Below are 21043 nucleotides of genomic sequence, written 5' to 3' on the forward strand. Positions count from 1 at the left end.
AGTTGAAAGCTATCGTCCATTGCCAAACCCTCATGTCCTCTGGACACAATGAGTAGGACTTGGCTCCCCCTAGTTTGTTGACATACCAGACCACCGACATGTTGACAGATTGGATAGCAATTGTCCCAATGCTAGAAGCACCGACCTCAGTTATAGAACACTGATATGCAGATTGGCCTCTACAGGTGACCAAGTGCTTTGGACTGTCTTTCCATGGAAGTGTCCCCCCACCCTATCAGGGAAGTGTCCATGGTCACTATGACCTTGGGCTGAGGTGGGGAGAAAGGACGACTCCATAAGTCTTCTTGTGGCTTTATCCACCAAGTTACATCTTGTTTGCATCGGTTTGTTATGTGGATCTGAATGGACATAGGGTGATTTGAAGGGGATCACTGTGTTAGTAGGAGCCATTGAGGAGTCTCATATGAAGTCTGACCAGGGGAACTATTGTAATTGATGCTGCAATTGAACATAACAGTTGAAGGACAGTTTGAGATGGAACTTTGTCTTGGGAAAGTATCACTCGGTATTGGGACCTCATTTTTTTCTGTGATCTGGAAGGGAGACTAGGCAAGATTGAGTATTGAAAGTTACTCCTATGAATTCCTGGGTTTGAGAAGGAGTCAGCTTGCATTTTTCCCTATTTATTGAGATTCCTAGGTAATTTGCTAGTTCTAGAGTGTAATGCAAGGCTGTAAACAGGAGACGTTTGATGGGGCCGGTAAAGAGCCAATCATATAAGTACCAAAACACTCTGAATCCTTGCTGTCTCAAGTGAGCTGTTAATACTGCCATGCATTTGTTGAACACTCTGGGGGCTGTAGAGAGTCCAACGGGTAGCACCCAGAATTGGAAATGACTGGGTCCCACCCATTGTCCATTTTATGTGGTTATATGCATTCTGAAGATCTATCAAGCACATCCAATCATCTTTCTCCAGGCAGGGTAGGATAGACTGAACCTTGACCATCCAGAATTTTGTTTGGTTGGCAAATTTGTTCAGAATGCTGAGATCCAAGATCAGTCTCCTGTTTCCTTGTCTTTTTTTTGGCACTAAAAAGAACCTTGAGTAAAATCTGGATCTTATTTGGTCTAGTGGGACTGCTTGGATGACTCTTTTTTGAAACAGCATAAATATTTCTTGAGCTGTTGCTTTGCTTTGATTGGGTGGAACATCAGGAAATGTGCCTTAATGACTTCAGGCAAATACTGAAAGGTACGCACCCATGGATCTGTGTTTTTTGTTAGGCAGGGTGGTGCAGAGAGAAACCTCCCCCGACTGCTTCCAGAGGAAAGTAATCTGGCCACTCTTCAGGACTGCTGGTAGGGCTGTGCAGAGAAAGAATCTGTGGACCTCTGGTTACACAGACCCCCTCTGCCTCTGTAGGGGTATCTTCCAGATGAGTTACCCCCTCTGCTCCGGGAATTAAATTCACCATGTGTGTCATGGAAAGGACCCTGGGATTTCTTGTGCCACATCTTTCCACTCCTCTGATTCATAGAGTAGGATTGTTGGGGGATGAAAAAAACATATGCCCATGGCAGACATGGTCTTGCTATCCCTTTCACACCTGGCTAACTTGTCTTTCACTTTCAGGCCAAAGATGGAAGAAGCTTTAACTGGAGCGTTAAGAAAGGAAGACTTAAAAGGGTCCGCAAAGTCACAAAGGTGCATCCAGGTGTGACGTCTCATGACAATGCCTGAAACTGCAGCTCTAGCCACCCCGTTGGTAGTGTGAGAGATCAACCACATGGACGAGTTGGATATGGATTCCAGCGTTACAAACTGAGAGGCAACTTTGTCGCATACTTCATCAGAAACTGCTCTTGCCAAAGTTCCAGAGAGTTCCAAGATTAGGTCTCTCTGGAGCCTGGTAAGGTGTGCCAAGTAATTCAAGGACCGAATACCAAAGGTCAATGAGACAAACACTCACTTCCCTAACCTGTCCATTGCCCAAGACTCCCTTTTTGGGTGGTGTACAGTATGGCTCTCCTCGGTGAGCTCTTTCTTAGTGGCTCCCACAATTTTGTCTAGTCTCCAGAGGATTGGTTCAATGGTATCAAGACTCTTCCATGGATGCTGCATGGTTAGTTGGGCCTGTTCTTCTGTAGGCGGGGTCACTTAGGAAGTAGAGGGCCGAGCATGAAAAGTCTGCAAGAATGCGGACTCCTCACAGGAGGGCTTGGTGGGCTTCCAGCCTCCCCCCTGTTTCAAGATTTCCAGTATGTCTCCAAAAGAGACATCCTCAGAGGACAACTGTGGGGACACTTCCCATTCATCGTAGTCCATATTTTTGGTGAGGGACTCTTCAGGGGAGTCCACATGCTTCTTCTTGCATGATATCTCATGTGGCGTCCTCTTCAGCAGGGGCTTCTTAACTGGACTCTGAAGAGAGGGTGCCCTGTGGTAGGATATCTTGAGGCTCTTGTGCTTGATGTCCTGATGTGGTGGACTGTGTCAGCTGCAGGTCTGGGAGAGATATAGGTAGTAGTCAGATGCTGGAGGTTTGCCTGCAGAGGGAAGGGCTCTCTTCATCACTTGGAAAGCTGGCCCACCTGAAGAGGAGTGGGAGCCCAGAAACAGGGTCACATCCTGCTCCAATAAACCCACTTCCAAGGAAGGAGCCCCAAGAAGGCTTGCTGCTGCCAAGACACCCGGAACCATAGTAGACGGCGCCATAGAAAAAATTAGCACCATACTAGGGGTCATGGTGCTGGCAGCCTAGTCACAATCCCGAGAATGGCTTGGCTCAGAATGAGTCAATGACCAAAGGGTTGGCCCTGGAGCCATGGTGAGGTCCAGCAGTGGAACAAAGGAGGAGAATATGCTGAAGCCCATGGAGAAAAACTCCCAACTCTGGTTGAGAGGGGAGTTTTGGAAGGTGTTGAAATCCCTATGGCCGTCAATAGCTGATCTATAAGTTGCACCACATCCAATTCCAAGTGGCTCCTGGAGGAGAGGTTTGATATCCCTGATGGTGAATCGGGCCGCTCCAAGAAAGGGCTATATTGTTGCACAAAGAATGGATCTACCATAGGGGGGTATTGGGTCCAGGCAGTATTTTCTACTTTCGACACCATGGTCTCAGAACCAGTAAGATGCTTTGGGGGGGGGGGGTGAAGTGACCAGCATAGGGTAAACTATTTTTGCTACCAAAAAGAGACTGGAGTTGAAGTGCTAATCATAGGCATGGTCAGTGCAGTATTGTTTATTGGTACCGAGGGTGGCACCAAGGTAGGTATTTTTGTTTCTGGAGCTGAGGATGGCACTGTGGAGTGGGGCTGAGACCCTGGTGTCAAAGTTGATGAAGTCCATTTTGGAATTTCTATCTTCAGTTACGAAAGCTTAAATTCAGTGCCATGGGGTGAAGATGGAACCGAATGGCTCTTACGTTTGTGTTCTTTCTTTGGAGGGGGTGAACCCTGTGACCCAGAAATAGCCTCTGCAAAGGAGGTTATTAATAGGCCCTTGACTATAAGTTTGTTTTTCTTCTCGCTAATCGTACGAGAAATAAACATCTTACAAATTTCGCTAGAGGATGTATAGATAGGTAGGGAAAACCCAGACAGTAGATGCAAGAGGTATAATTGTCCACATTCATCATTTTGCAACCGCACTGGTTGCACTGCTAACAATTAAACTAATATATATAATAAAATTTAGTATTAAAGAACTATGAAAGGAATTTTTAATAGAAAACTTCTAATCACTAAGCTGAGAGCTGGCTTGACATGTCTTGATAACGACGTGGCAAACGAGATCTGAGGTAACAGGGAGACAGGCACTATGTGTAAAGCTTAGCTTGAGAGTTTTTGGGCAGGCATGAGCTTGTTATAAGGCCGAATCAGTTATGAGGACGGAAATGACACTCATCAGTAAGGAGTGAATGAAGATTAACAACATCAGATTATACCTTTCTGCATCACAGAAAGTGATTTGTAGTGACACTGGTTTAGACCTCAGCACTTACACAAAGTATTATGTGTTAATCATAAATCCTCAAATCTTAACCTGATCAATTGGAAACCAACAGAATGAAATCTGGGTGTTATTAATAACAAAAAAAAAAAAAACAGTTCATAGGCATAGCAGATGCATTTCAATATCAACTTTCTCTGATTAATAACTGTGATAAAATGACATTTGCAATTGAAAAAAAAAACTGAATGTTCATATAGTTTATCAATATTTAAAGGACAAAGAAAAAATGCCATTGTAATGCATTGCACTATTCTTGGCATACTGCCAAAGCGCAAACAATAACTACTAAAAATACCTGCTTAGAAAACACACGCATGTAGAAAGCTTGGAGCACAATGCCCTTGGCCAAATGCATACAGGAGCTTACACAACGTTAAGTATCTGCAGTGCATGTATAACCTGGTTGGAAGTGCTACTGACAGTGCCAGATGAGCATGAATCTAACAGCTGCACACTGTCAATTAATAGCATAAGCATAGTTTGCATAAATTCATATTACCACTTTTAGCAAACAATTCCTGCAAATCATATTACCCATGTCCCTAGACAACAGGCTATGATTCTAACAAGTTAATAAAACATTCATAAATGTGCATGTGTGCGCATGTGTGTGTAATATACAAAATGTTTATGATGATCAGTCAAGGTGTTCATGCTTTTAAATGGAACTTTATGTCCTACAAATAAAGCTAATTGAGTCATTTGACTATCTGCCAGTTGGTGCTTTTACTAGGACAGTGCAAACCACAGATGTTAACTAAGAAACATACGTCATTGGAATGCTGCTATCATACTAATTACACAATCAGCTTTTATGGAAAAAAAAACATTTGAGCTCAAAGCTATATTCTGTTATTGCATAATGGATTGAAATGACCTATAATAATTCAAACTGTAAATATAACAGTGATGGATTTTATTTATTGTGTGTATGCAAACATGAAAAAGATGCATGACTACTTGAACATTTAAATGCATGCAATGTTTTGCCAGATTGCACAGTTAAGTCTTTTTAAGTCGGGGCTATTATACTGTAAAATATCTGGCAGCAGGAAAGGGATGACTGCATGACCTTTCTGTGACCACCTAAGAAGCCAGAATCAAGCTTTTATGCAATCAGAGTTCTCAGCTCTGAATGTTGCTTTATGAAGAGTCTGCCTAGTCAAGGCTAGGCCGCAAAGCAATCAATCAAATGTAATTGCACTACTTGCAAAAGGCATCTGGTCTGTTCAGAATACATTTTCTTTCTGTAGTTAATACGTTCTTTATTGAGACATTTATTAAGATATAACAGCACCATTTATCTCTGATGTGCAGAGGTTATTACAATATATTAAAAGTAATGACAAAACTGTATAACAGCTAGTTGGTAATAATATGTAAAGGCTGCTTACGTATAACACAGAAGCCATTTTCTAACCCTATCAGAAGTATTTGTAGATTAGACATTTCTGTAATGCTGAAGACTGCAAGATCTCATGTTGTGGAAGGTTATTTATTTATTTTTTTGTTTGGTGCTTGCATTTATTCTGTAGGGCATCAGGCTTTTCTTGGTGATAGTGTCACCACTTTTGTTTTAGGGGTCAGTTTTTTTTTTTTTTCACATAAGTGGCTTCCATTTCTGTGAGTGTGGTTTGTTACATTGCTGTTTTGCACTTCTGTTTTGTAGTGGTGTTTAAGGTTTACTTTTACTGCTGTTTCATTGTGTGTGTGTCCACCATTAATATTTGCATTCACTAGAACTTATATGTGGCAAAGTTCCTTTTCTGTCTTCCATGAGCTTATATTTTTTTTTACACAGCAAGAGTTCCAGTATACAGTTTAGCTTCTGCAAGCCGCAGTGGTGCAGCGGTAGCATTGTCGCCTCACAGCAAGAGGTTTTCCTGTTCGATTCTTGGCTGGAGCACCTTCTGTGTGGAGTCTGCATGTCCTCCTCACGGTCGAGTGGCGATCGAAAGAGATGCGTGAATGGGCATGCCTTCGTTGAAGGTTGGGCGTTGGGCTGTCACCTCGGCACCATAAAAATCGACTGCCAATCATTAGAATTCCACTGTGGTGACCCCTAACCGGGAAAAGCCGAAAGAAAAACAAACATTTACTAGTTCTGGCAGTACTCCCTCTCTCTCTTCACCCGTGTTGCAGAAGTTGTTGGTCTCACTCACCACAGATTTGAAGTTACTTCCTTTTTGATGAATCATTAGCCTCACCCCTTTTAGTTAGTTGTAGATAACATATTTCCTCAGAGTTTTCCTGCTAAAGTAATTTACCTCAGTTTTGCCTGGTTACTCACATGCCTTGTGCTCCTCAGAAAAACGTGTCTAACCAATACATAATATTTTAAGCAGATTACTATATTCCCATCACTTCAGCCAGGTGCTTAATGATAAGTCAGTACTTACTCTATATGTGAATAACTCTTGTTAAGTATTTGTTCATTATTAATCCACATAAAAATAAAAGTATAATTAACTTTCAAAATGGCAGATTCCCCATTCAATATGCATCATTAAGGAGCTTAAACTTTTATATTCAAGATAGATAATATTCATCACAGTTCAGCCTTATACATCCAGGATCTAGAACAATTCCAGACATAATCAGGGACATTTAAAATATTAGTGCTATGAACTTAGAGCTTGACAGAGTAACACAATATCAACTTGCATTTTCTAAGACACGCATAACTCTAATCTTTATTATTTTTGACTGTAATGCAACTATATTTTTTCTCAAATCACTGTTTTCAGTACGTTTAAAGCTGTGCAGTAAAAAGTTATGCTAAGTCAATTGTCTCAGTTTCCAGGGATATTCTAGAGGTACCTTTATGTTTAATCCCAGGTTTCCTTAGTGGCCATCACTAGCCATGTTTTCAGTAGCAATTTATGTTCTCCTTAATAGCGTATATATTATCTGAGGAAAATTGTCATTTTTCTTTTCTTATATGCTCTAGTTATATTATCATGTTTTTCAGGTCATCTGTACAGGATTTGAAGGCAAGATGGGGCACCATTTTTTCTGAAGCCAGAGTACTTTTTGAAGATTTTTCTGGTAGAAAATAGTAGGAGCAAGGTCAGCTGACATTCAATTTGAGCTTCTGGAAGACAGTGCAGAGATAAAGAGGCATACTTTCAACTGTCTAGATTTTTGCAGAATGTCCAGAATTTTTACTAATATTTTTGGTCTATTCCTTATAGAATTTGTGATTTTCTGGCAAATCACTGAGGATCTAAGTACTGAAGTCACTAAATAATACTATACATTTGAGTTTCAGACTTCATATTCTTCAGAAAAATGCATGCTGAGACAAATCCTGTTACTTTAGCAACTTTATAATTTACGAAAAACGTGGAAAAAGTGCCTCAATTCAAACCAATAACCAAAAAAATAAGGCAATTGAAGGTCCACCAGATAAAACCACAAACTATGAGAACACAACAAAAATGAATGTCTTAAATGAATCACCTTGTTTTCGTCAGTACAACTTCAGCAGGTGAGCATACCAACCTCTACCACCATTTTTATATAGTCATTGATTAATCAATTAACAAAAATCCCAAGTTTAAAGCAACAGTAAAACATTGTTGGGTGCATGAGAATAAAATCCAGTAAATGAAAAAAATAAGTTAAAAACATTTAAAAACCTTAAAAATAAATACATAATGAAAAAGACTTTGAGTACAAATAAAACTATAAGGTGCATGTAAAATATATATAAATATGTAAAATGCATAATGTTAAATGTTACTCGTAAAACTGAATGTCTTAAAAGTGAATATACAGTTACATAAGATGTTGTATAAAAGCACACCCTCTGCTGGATAAAACCATTAAAAGTATAAAAGTATGTCTGAATAAAAACTACCCATCATTTTCAAAGTTTAGCTGCCCTCAATTTTAAAACAGGCTTCAATGAAACCATGTAATTTAAACCAGGGTGTTTGTTAGCTTCCAGCACCAACTGCCAGAACAACTCCCTGTATTCTGTATGTGTCTCCCAAGGGCCACCTCTAGGGTCAATAGGCAGTGTCTCAATTACAAAAAAATAAAAATCTGCTCCCATACAATTCAAAGTGTGTTTATATAAAACATTGCTCTTATTCATTTTTCTTATGTCTTATCTGTACTCATACATTAACAGTTTTAGTTTTCTTTTGGTTTTGCCTATATAAAATGCATCACATTTGCCACACACAGCTAAATAAATGATACCCTGCGTGTTGCAGTTGGCATAAAGCATTCAAATGTATTTACAGAAGGGGCCATAACATCAAAAATATTTTGGAAAATACTGCATCTAAGGCCAACAACTGCAATTCTAGCAAGAGAGGTACATTTAAATGTGGTAGATGGTGGATGTGTTCAATGTCCTTATGTCAAAACTGGTGACACATACTATCTGAAGGTTATAAATCTGTTCATTAAGACCATAGGTTTTGCCATAAGAAAGATGAATACAAACAATGCTTTATATAAACACACTTGGAATTGTATAGGAGCAGATTTTTATTTTTTTATAATTGAGATGCCGCCTATTGACCCTAGAGGTGGCCCTTGGAAGACACGTCTCAAATATAGGGAGTTGTACTAGCAGTTGGTGCTGGAAGCTAACAAACACCCTGGTTTAAATGACGTGGTTTCATTGAACCCTGTTTTAAAGTTGAGGGCAGCTAAAGTTTGAAAATGATGGGTAGTTTTTATTCAGACATACTTTTATACTTTTAATGGTTTTATGCAGCAGAGGGTGCTGTTTTATACAACATCTTATGTAACTGTATATTCACTTTTAAGACAGTTTTGTGAGTAACATTTAACATTATGCATTTTACATATTTATATATATTTTATGTACACCTTACAGTTTTATTTGTACTCAAAGTTCAGTTTTTTTTCATTATGTATTAATTATTAAGGTTTTTAAATGTTTTAACTAGGTGTTTTCATCTACTGCATGGGTCACACAGTGGGGAAAAGGCCATATATAACTTTCAGTGAAATGTGTTTCAGTGAATTGAGCTTTCAGTGAATTGTACACAGTCAAATGTGTTTCAGTGAAATGTGCTTTCAGTGAATAGTCCTAGGCCCATTAATATACAGGCAGCAAATTATAACAATTCCAAAGTTTTTTGGACTACAAGCAGCAAGTTGTTTAAAAACCTGACACAGCAACACAATCCACACCTATTTCATCTAACCAAACAATATCTACTTCATCCAAATTATATCCTCTATTATTAAACCGACAGCACAGGCAGGAATATGTTCCACTCTTTCCTTGTTAGCCCAGAAAAATTTGTACTTATACTAGTCTCAATTTCTACAATCAAAAAACTATTAATAACCTTAAGACCTACCACCCTTGAACCTAGTAACATACTACCCAAGTGCTTTTAAAAACTGCTTTTCATATCTGTATCCTAATCAACTGAATCCATCACTGAAAGCTATGTCCCAATCCTGAAAAAAAGGTGCTAGATTCTTCGTGAAGGTGGAAACACATATGAGCTCTCAGACTTCAGGCCTATATCCATACTGTCTCCACTCTCAAAAATTCTGGAGAAGGTTATCCAGTCTCATCTTCTTCACTTTCTCATTGACAATTGCCTCCTTTCTTTTACACAGCATGGTTTCTATGTTTACATAGCACGTGCCGCCCTCCTTAGTTTTTATAACATCTGTTGACCAATATCAACTTACTCTTAACACATCTCCAAGATATATCCAAACATTTGAAAGGGTATCCCACCAGAAACTACTTCAAAAACTAGCTTGCCTAGGAATACATACAACTTCACCATCTTGGTTCTCTAGCTCTCTCTCAAATAGGAACAGGAAGGAAAATTGCAAATGATATCTTCTCTTTTCTTCCTGTTACAGTGGACATCATTCAAAGATGCATTTTAGGTCCCCTGTTCTTCAATATATTTATTAATGATCTCCACCTAGCTTTTAAAGAAGCCACTGTCATACAGTATGAAGATGACTCAACAATCATATTTTCTGCTAAAAGCATAGATAAATAAAAGCAACTCACCAAGAAGTCTCTCTCCATTATAGAGGCCTGGCTGTCTGATATGCGATTGATCCTAACCATAAAAACAAAAAGAAAAGAAACCCCCAACAAAACTGATCCCATTTACTCCAAAGCATTCAACTGACTACAAAAATAATTTCGAAATCACTTCTTCTAACAACACCAATATAGAACTATTAAGTCAAGCTAAACTTGTAAGAGTGACTATAGGTGAAAGCTTAAAATTTGATCATCACGTAAAACAAGCAGTAAAATACACCCACCAAAAGCTAGGTGAACTGTAAAGAGTCAAACAATGCTCACAAATAATGCCAGAAAAACTATCAGAGACTCTTCTCATCCCTAAACTACTTTATGCTGCTCCCATCTTGATTAACGTGCAGTCCACAAAAACTCTCACTCTTAGAACAGTACCATAAATAGGGTGATGACAATTGCTGCCAGCCATCATTATAGGACACACCACTGTCTGACCCTAAAACAACTTCAATGGTTGGAAGCAAGGCATTATCTTAACCTTTCCCCACTGCTGATGTGACAAAATCTCATCTATTATTCAGACATTCCCTAGTTTGAAAAAAATAGTTTCCAAAATTAATAATTCAAATAGACAGCCAAAATCTACTGACACAATTGTATTATGTGTTACAAAAGCTAAGAACTCAGCTGGTGACTCACTGTACTCTTTCATTGCTAAAATTTGGAACTCCTTCCTCTTACTCTAAGAAACACAATAATCACGTTTTAAGTACAAAGAAGAGAATACCTAAAAGATGCCTGGCTATGTACATGTACATCTCTTGGATGATGAATGCCATGCCTCTTACCTACTGCTATTGTTTCCAAGCACTACAATCTCAGTTACTGGTCCAAAATCCCCTCCTTGTTATCTGCCTCTTCATTTTCTTTTGTCTACCTATCCAAAAACATTCTATCTTACCTCTTAATGATAAGTTTCTATTTACTCTTTTCTCCTTCTACAAACTTCACTTTAAAATGTTTCCATAGCTCTTTACATTATGTTACTGTTAATGATACTCTGTTTTGCATATATATTTTTAAAAAACAACTTTTTATTAACTTTAAACAAAGATTGTGCAAAATTATTTAAAGATAAATGGAGCAAAAACATAACTATTTACAGATCTCCATAAGAAAATCAAATATAGAAAACTAAATCATTAAAATTTATCAAGTAAATTAATTAATTTTGACCAAAATCTAAAGTTGTGAGTAATGTTCAAAGTTCTCATTTTGGAAGTTGACAATTCTTTTTTACAGACTTTTTTTTGCTAAATTAATGAAGTCAGTTAAAGAAATTGTAGTTTTACATTTCCAATTCTTTGTGACTATTTTTCGTGCTATAGCTAAAATGGACCAAGAGAGATCCACCTGGACCCTAGGAATGGAATCCAGAACTAGAGCATTAAATAAGATCAAGGAGTCAGAAATGGTACAATTATCTGTCCACAAAGTTTGGGCAAACTTTCTAAATTCAACCCAAAAAAGAGTTACTATTTTACAATCCAATATAATATGAAACAGATCTACATTAAACACTTAATTACAACTCCAACAATTAATTCCTCATAGTTATATATATTTTCCAATAAACAGAAGTACATTTTCCCACAGATTTAAGAATTAAGCAATTTTCTTCATCAGAAAAGTCCTTTTCATTAATATTTGAGTAATTCCAAAACAATGAATCTGTGTAACTAAACTCGTCACTTATTTTTTTTTATAAATCATTGCTATACATGATGCATTCTTATTTGAGTTACTGTTGATTCAGAAAAAAAAACTCAAGTATCTTTGGAATGTGTTTTGTTTGAAAATGCATATTTTTACAACGTTGTATAGTCAACCAATTATTACTGCATTTAGTTTGAGGCCGTGACTTTGGCACCAATCATTTGTTTGTGTAAGACCTTTCTGAAGGATATTGATATCATTTGGAGATTCTATGGCCACACTCAGTTTGCAGTCATTAGCAAACTCTGTCAGTCACAGCCCCTTGGTTTTAGCTTGTACTTTGCAGAAACAGATTCCAAACATAAGAGGTCCCAGGACCAATCCCTGTGGAACACCACTGGTAATGGGCCTACTTGTTGGAAGTGGATTCCCCTATTTGACTGTATGGGTTCTATCAAAGAGGCAGTTCGCAACCCACCTTGCAATATAAGGACTGATGTCTAGCTGGGAGAGTTTGTCAATGATGCCTGAATAATGGATAGTATCAAATTCCTTACCCAGGTCTAGGTAGGCTGTATGCTCAGATTTCCCCTTGTCCGGTGCCCTTGTTACTGCTCAAAAAAGTCCACCTGGTTTAACAAGCATGACCTCCCCTTGACAAATCCAAACTGGGTAGGATCTAGCGTTTCGAGATTACCTATATCTTTGTTGATAAGGTCCATGATGATTTTCTCCATGGATTGAAGATAAGGCTAGTCAGGCTAATATATCTGTAGTTTCTGGTGTCAGTAGGAGCACCACATTTGTGCAGAGTGATAACAGTGGCTGTTTTCCATTCATCTGGGATGAAGCCAGTGCTTAGACTGTGATTAAAAAGAGTAACCAATGGTGATGCCAATTCTTGTTTGAGGCCATGTAGGACTCAGCCTGGGATGTTATCAGGTCCAATTGATGCTGTGTTTTTGGCCTCAGAAAGGGCATCTATGGCCTGCTCTTTAGCAATACAAGGTAGGAGCAGGTTGTAGGAATGTCATGAAGTATGTGTGTTGGGGATGGGGGAGTAGGCTATGTCCACTGGTTCAGTGCATGTGTTAACATTAACTACCAGTTTTTTTTTTTTTTTTTTGCATGAAACACCGATTTCTTTCACTGGGAAGGAAATTGATGTTCTGTCAGTTCGCTCTTTTGAGATTTCAAACATTTCATTTTGATTTAATTGCATTTGGCATTTTCAGCATTCAATATGCTGATATAGACCCTGTCTTAGGATGCCCATGTCAACCAAGCTGGCTGGAGAAACTGGGAGAAATTGCCCATTCATAGTGCTAGGTGAATTTGCATTATCAGAAACAGGAATATGGTGGGAAAGGGGTCACACATAGGAATAACTAGTGGGTGAGCTGTGTTAATACCTCAGAGGACAGGCTTAATAATACACTAATAGGCAGAGTGGGGTCTCAGAAAAACTCTTGAGAACATTATTACAAGGAGGTGCTTACACAGCTTCAGAAGTACTGCCACTTTGCCTGAAAATGTGCTAAAGATATGGAACTACACTGTTGGGATATACCTGTATCTAAGGAAAAGATTGTCAAAATTATATGTCCAGCTATGACACGTAATTGTGAGGTAGTCCATGGTGCTGCATGATGAGGAAACAAGCAGAAACCAACTCAAGGGTAGGGGTTAAATACCAGAAGGTTAAAACCTCAAACAACTTTAAAAATGCTCAAAAGAACCAATGAGGTGCTTACTCCAAGCACTAGACCAGCCAGCATTTACCAGCTAGGGACCAATCAGCGCAATCCTCTCACTAGAGTGCAGAAAGGCCTTTTCTAATCCAAGATAGCCTGGAAAATGTGCTCAGAACAAACAACCACTACAAACAAACATCCAGGCCCAGAAACAGCAACCCAGTGTCTAGACTCTGCAGTGAGACACTAAATAAAATTTTTAAACAAAAAAGAGAGCAAGGAGACTCTAGATAAGCTTTTAACTGCAAACAAATCAGTTGTGTGATACACTCCTTGGTAGGAAAATCAGAACAAGCAAACAGATGCTAAACAAATGGAGAAAATTGCCAGTTAATACCATTCAAACTGTGAAAATGGCTAAAAAAGCTTTACAGACAGTGATAACAGTAACTAAAATGATGTAGCAGGCCCAGTAAGGCCTAACAGAATCAAATGTCTTATTTATACCTAGACTTATTATAGTTAGTTCTTTTTGTTTTTATTAGCCAGATCTATTAAAGTATTAAGCCAAATTATGTTATCCAGAACCTTTCTATGTAGTATAAAACCAGTCTGATCATCATTTAGTAATTCTGGCATAATAAGGTTTAATCTTTTTTGCAAGAATAGACAAATATTTCATAATCAACATTTAATAATTAAATAGGATGGTAAGAAGAACATATGTTAGAATCTTTATTTGGTTTCAAGATAGGAGATATCAGGGATTATTTCCAGGAGGTGGGTAGTTGACATGTTTAATTTGTTCAAAAACTTTTAATATGATATTTAAAATATTCTCTCGGAATAATCTATACTTTGGTTAATTTAGACATTATATTGTCTTTCAAAAAGTCATTGGTTATGTTGTTGATTTCTAATTCTGTCTCCTTGTTATTACTTTCTTCATAATATTTCCTAAAGCATTCTAGTATGTTTTTTAAATCAGTCACTTTATTACCTTGTTTGGAAATTATTTAATATAATTAGTATTTGTTTTTTTCTTAGTTCTAACAGCCAACCTGTGTAAACTTTTTGGGTTTATTTAGTAAATTTGTAATTTTGTTTTTTCCAGATTTATTGTTATTATATAGTGAAGTACATGAATATATTTCTGATTTAATATTTTCAACTCAGCGCTTGCTGATTTGTCTTATGGTTTTAAACTGGATTTCAATTTATCTATATTAGACTGCAAATACATCAACTCCTTATTCCACTCTTTTTTACATATGTGCCAATTTGCCAAATTTTAATTCTTCTATATAGATAAGCTTTTAAGAATTCCAGAGAATTACTTCTGGGTTTTCTCCATTATTACTAATTTCAATGTATTAATCTATTTCGTTTAGACACCATTCCTTAAAGTCTTTAATTTTACTTTATAAGCAAGGATTCTCTGATAGGATATCAAATTACTTGGCTTTAAAGTTAACATAAATGTAACAGCACTGTGGCCAGATAAAGGACATGAAGTTATCAGTACATCTTCAATTCTAGTAAATAAACTCTAGAAGTAAAAACTTTATTAATGCACAGTATGTCTAGGTGCCGAGTCTATAAGAATAATGTGTAAAGTTAAGAGAATGAGTTGATTTAATATCTTGAGAATTAATAAAATTATCTAATTGTTTAACTTCTAAAAATAGCTTAGGGACCTTATGAGTAGTGTGTCTTTACTAAAAAAAATGCAGTTAAAATCTCCTGTAATAATCAATTCAGCTTTTGTATCTACAGTTATAATATCCAAATATTTATCAACTTTGGTTCCAAATCCAGGTATCCAGTACAAATTCTCAAAAGTATAAGGTGTTTTGATAATTTCTGGTACTGGTAAACCAAAAATCCCATTTTTATCTGAATAGTTATTTAATGTTTTAGGCATAGGAAATGAATTGCACCAAAGAATAAGAGTGCCTCTCTTTTTTTATTTAAAATGAGAAGTCACAAGAGTTGAATAATCATTTAACATCAATCTATCTACATCTTCAGGTAACAAACGTGTTTCCTATAAGAAAATTATGCAAGCTTTATGCAGTTTTAAATATTTGTTTAACCTACTCCTCTTCAATGGAGTATTAAGACCACTGATGTTTAATGAGAGACAATTATATGTTGACATTTATACAAACATGTAAATGCACTGATTTAAGATGAATGTAGCTTAAAATATAATAACTAAGCACTAATAACTGGTGTTATGGACAGATAGAAAAAAAGCAAAAGCAAAAATGTCAAACTTATATACATTCAAACCTCATCATGGGAAGACAATTCCCTAATTTGATGATATATTCATACAAATCACACACCAACCCATCTCAATGTCACACCAAGTTAAATAGTTGCTACTGCTTCTTAATTTAAAACATTACTAACTATAATTAAAGTACACTCAGGTCATGTTAAAAGGAAAAACAATACAAAAAATTAATTTTAGAAATATTAATATTTAAGATAATGGAAATATAAAGTTGGAAATTTTAATAATAAAGAATGATATTATGTATTTCTGAGTATATCAAAAATATCCCAGAAAAAATGCATTTCAATTTTCTCTATTTGATCAAGACAATTTATATATTCATTTCTTCTAATTAATCTTATAATAGAAAATACTACAAATAGCCTAGTATTTAAGCATTTATATACAGAAAATAAATAAAACTGACAACACCTATAACACATTAACCTATCGACACCATAACACCAGTACATATCAAAATCACGTATCATAAAACTTTTAAAACTCATTTAATAACAAGGGTGAAAAGGTGAAAGAATAGTCAGAATATGGAAGTATAATTAAAAGGTGCTATAATTTAAAATTACATATTTGTGTAGACTGTGTGTGCTTATATATGCATAATATATTTACATGGATGTGCATATATATAACTGCTTGTATGTGTAAATTATGACTAGATGCTCAGCTTGATATGTATAGTAACAGGTAAGACAGTGAATATGTTCTATGTATCTATGCATAAGAGTAAATATACAAATGAGTGTTTTCAAGTGAGTGTTTGCATTATGAATGTATGTATTTTACTATCAATGCCTCTAGTACTTAGAATATAAATTCAACATCTAACCTCTGTACAGGAAGCCTTATTTTACGATCATATTTTAAGTTTAATGTAATTACAAATTTGCTTATAATACTTTTCATTAAAATCACTTCACTCCTACCTTACATCCACATGGGAATGCTCCTGCTCCCACCCCACATAAGCATTCTCCACTTCCTGTATTCTTATCACCCTCACCTCATCTATTTTACTCATAATCAATTTCTTAATATCATCTTGATTTAAGAATTTGTTAATTTTTATTTTATTTTATTTGTTTTACAGTTTTACCAATTGTAAAATATACCTTGTTATGACTTGTATGCTATGTAATGTTTATCTCTGTAACATGTTTTCTTTGTTGGAGCTTTTCTCCCCAGGACTCCATTGAAAATGGGTTCACTTGGCCCAATGGACCATCCTGGTTAAACAAAAGCAAATAAATAAAAATAAATAAATAAATAAATATTCTGAAATGTGCACATCAAGTTTTTGTATTCATCATACCAATGGGAGAAGAAAAATGCTTGAAATGATTTAAAAGTCAGTTTAGTATAAAATAAAATTACATATTTCACTAACAAATGCAGGACATTCCAAAGAGTTACATATGCTCATTTTTATTATTTTTGAATAATTAGCAAACTAAATCTGAATAATTAAGGCAACATATGTTGAGCAGATTAAGGTGTTTTAAGCATCTTCGCCTCTAAACTGTTTCATATAGCACAGAAGTCAACAGCATATATTAAAGTATAAGTAGAGTAATGCATATAAAAGCTGTTATATGCAAATTAATATCTATATAGAAGTCAAATATAGTTCTGTCAGAGCAAGTTTATAATCACCGTTAATAGTTACCAGTCAAATTTCTGTAAAAATAATGTTGTATAAAAAACTATTTTATAGCAACCAGTGTGTAAAGGTGTGAACCATATGTTTTCATTTGCATTTTAGTAATGATGTGTTCCCTGTGTTTAACCTTACAGTTTTCTTGCATTGCACAGCTTTTTGGCATCACATCAGGTGCTAGATTTCACAATTGGATTTCAAGGAAAGCACTGGGACAACTGTATGTTGTAATACCAAATGGTTATGGGGTATTTAGTTTTTGTAAGCAATTTGTTATACCTTGTGTAAAAACATCTACAGACCCCTTACTTATGAATAGACAAGTATGATCTGTATAAATATGAATTTCAGTTGGAGTGTGTTTTTGCAAGTGGTATCATTTACTTATGTACAGATGCTTAATCCCAATTTTACCAACTTTTAGATGATTAATAGCTCTTTATAACAATATTTTAATATACTATTAGATGTAATGTATGGCACATTTCATTCTTTGTTTACTATGCTATCAGCTTCATTTATGCTATGGATTTTTAAATATTCCGTATTCCACCAACAGCCTTGATGATTAACTACCTCTTTGTATTATATCAATGGTCTTCCATTATCTGTGGATCACCCATGTTCTATGTATTTCTTATATTTTTTATGAGAATGAACCTGTAGGTGTGTCACTGTCTATTTCAAGAAGCAGCTCAGTTATTTTAATTATTAGATCTTATTTAATGAAACTATCCATTTATGTGAGGAATCTGTATCCGGAGGGTGCCCAGGTAGTAAATAACAAATAGCCCTTGAACAATGCAAAAATTAGAAAATGTCAGAAATGTAAGACATAGTTATCAAAGAAGTTAATGGTTTTTACTAGCATCAATGAAATGTGGACATGAAACAATACATTATGTCAGTGATAATAATAGATCATGGATCAGTTATGGAAAGTAACATTTTAAAATATCAGGACTCACAATACCAAGTCCTGAAATGTTGAGACTGAATAATCAAAAATCCCTTCTGACAGTGTGTAAATATTTGTGTGTACAATAAAAGTAGCATGTTATGGACCAGAGAAACTGTAGAGACAATTTAACCACTGTATTGCGTACTTCTTTGATTATCAAATGTATTCTGCATAGCAGTAACTGTCTAATTCATTATTATTAAAGTTATATTAGTTTTTTCAGTTTCTTTCATGACACATTAAAACCAGTAATATTTTTTAAACAAGCATTTTTATCACTATAGAGGACACATTCCTCTGTACTGTGATGATCTGCTGCATGAGCATATTATATTTATACTGTGCTTATATTTAGCTGAAGGGTTTGTTTGGCCAGCTTGCTATACTCTGCTAAATATTGTTGATCTCTGGCTGCATTTTATTTTGAATTGAATTGTTTTCATTTAATTTTTGATCACTTCTATTTTGTACCTTGTTCTAGTATTACATTTGTTTTGTATTAAGTTTTCTGTTCTGTTGGAGTTTAAGACGTCTTGGCTAGAGTCAGTTAAAAAAAATTAGCAAATAATTTCTTTGCAAACAGTGAATAACATCAAATAATTAGTGGGAGGAGCTGAGAAATTGCATTCTCTTTTAGTTAGATATATCTCAATTTAGTTGAAGTGTTGATTTTTCTTGCTTGCTGTACGCTGCCTGATTATTGTTGCATTTTATTTTTCTCACTCACCCTCCCAATTGTTGCTGTGTTGTTAAACTTGATGGCTTCTGAGTTGCCCATCCCTACTATTAATCTGATTTTGGACACTCCTCCCAGTTCCATTTCATGTGCTCATTCTGCTGAGTACAGGGAGATCATTTGAGAAGGTCCATCTCCTTAGTTTCTTAACTTTGAATGATCTTCTTTTTCCTCCCTTACCACTTAATTTAAAAAAATGCACTTTATTCAGCAAAAATTTCACTTTACTGAGATGCTTTTACTGTATTTGTGTTTACAACTACTTTATTACTTCATTTTCCTTTGGCTGCTTGTTCTTAAAAGTGTTCAATTTTACTTATTCTGCTGCAGTTATTACTGCCTGTTAGTAGCCTGATTAAGTTGCAACTGTTATTCTAAGCCTCTTGGTTTTGGTTTAAGCACTTGGGCTTCAGGCCAGTTGTTTTACATTAAGAAGGTTTGTAGTCCACACTCTTGTGGCAGGAGAGGTAGCTTACATCCTTCTAAGTTGGGAATTGCTTGTTGAACCCTTAGTGTGTCTGTTATGCTTAAATTGTCTTAGTTCTGGTTTAAATGCTTGGGCTTCAGGCCAGTTATTTTACATTAAGAAGATTTTTAGTCTACACTCTTGTGGGAAGAGAGGGTAGATTGTGCATTCTAAACTGGAAATTGCTGGTTGAAGGCTTATTGTGCCTGCTTATTTGAGATGTTTCTTTTCTAAAATTGTTGCACTTTGTTTGCTGTAGCACAGACTAGATTCAGACCTGTTGAATCTAGCTCTGTCTGTATAACTTGAGCACTAAACCAGGCCATATTTTTGTATTGGGTTCCCCTGCACCCTAATGGCAGGAGTTTACAGTTATAACTCATCTGATTGAAGGTTGCTGGAACAGGGCTCAGTCCTGAGCTTTTTATTGGTTAATTTGTTTAAAGCAGTTTGCTCTTATTTGCTACATATGCAAATCCAAGCCATTGGCTGATCTCAGCAAAACTTAAGTACAATTTCTCATTGCATATTGCACTTATGAACTGCATTTTTATCATATCACTGATAATTAGAACTGTTTTTTTTCTCCCTGATGTTGTTGCACTTTGTTTGCGGAAGCATAGACTAGATTCAGACCTGCTGAATCTAGCACTGCTTGTGTAACTTGAGCACTAAAAAACAGGTCATCTTTTGTTGTAGAGGGGTCCCTTGCACCCTAGTGGCAGGAGTGTGCAGTTAGAACTCATCTGATTAAAGGTTGCTGGAACAGGTCTCAATTTCAGCTTTTTTTATTGGTTAATTTGTTTAGATCAGTTTGCGGTCATTTGCTAGATAAGCAATACATTTGAGCACTGCATATGCATTGCAGCAGTGGACACAATTGGTGGTTATAGACCCAAACACTTGTGCAGGCAAATTTTCCCTTAGTATTCTGCTGGTGCTTCTTCAGTGAGTTCTCATGATTGTCCCTCACTGACAGATAATATATTCAGTGAAGCTTCTGAAGTAACAAGAAAGATCTTACCCACTAGCCATTCATATTTTCTGTCCACTTCTCCTGTCCTCTCACCATATCAACTTACCTAGCATTATGCACAATTTCCCACAGCTTCTACAACCAGCCTGGTTGATATGGGCATCCATAGGCAATGTAGCAACCACCTTATCTACAATGACAGCCCACTTCTAGGCCACACAAATTCATTATGTGAGAGATACATCTATATCAAGAACCTAGAATCCAGGCTCTCTCACTCAGTCAATTCATCTGATACTAAGCAGGTTGTCAACATGCAAACATTACCTCTTGCACCTACCAAACCAACAACACATAAGCCTACATATGCGGAGGTCCTTACAAGAAGCTTGCCTAAATATCAGAGACCTCCCAAACACAAACTCAGGCATACTTCACATAATACATCCTCTGTAGAACATAGTACACATAATAAATCACACACCAGTGTCTCAACAGTCAACCTCCTAAGGCATAATGCAAAAATAAATATTTTATTCA

Source organism: Protopterus annectens, chromosome 14.part0, assembly GCF_019279795.1.
Source record: "Protopterus annectens isolate FY-2018-M chromosome 14.part0, PAN1.0, whole genome shotgun sequence".
NCBI classification, from domain to species: domain Eukaryota; kingdom Metazoa; phylum Chordata; order Ceratodontiformes; family Protopteridae; genus Protopterus; species Protopterus annectens.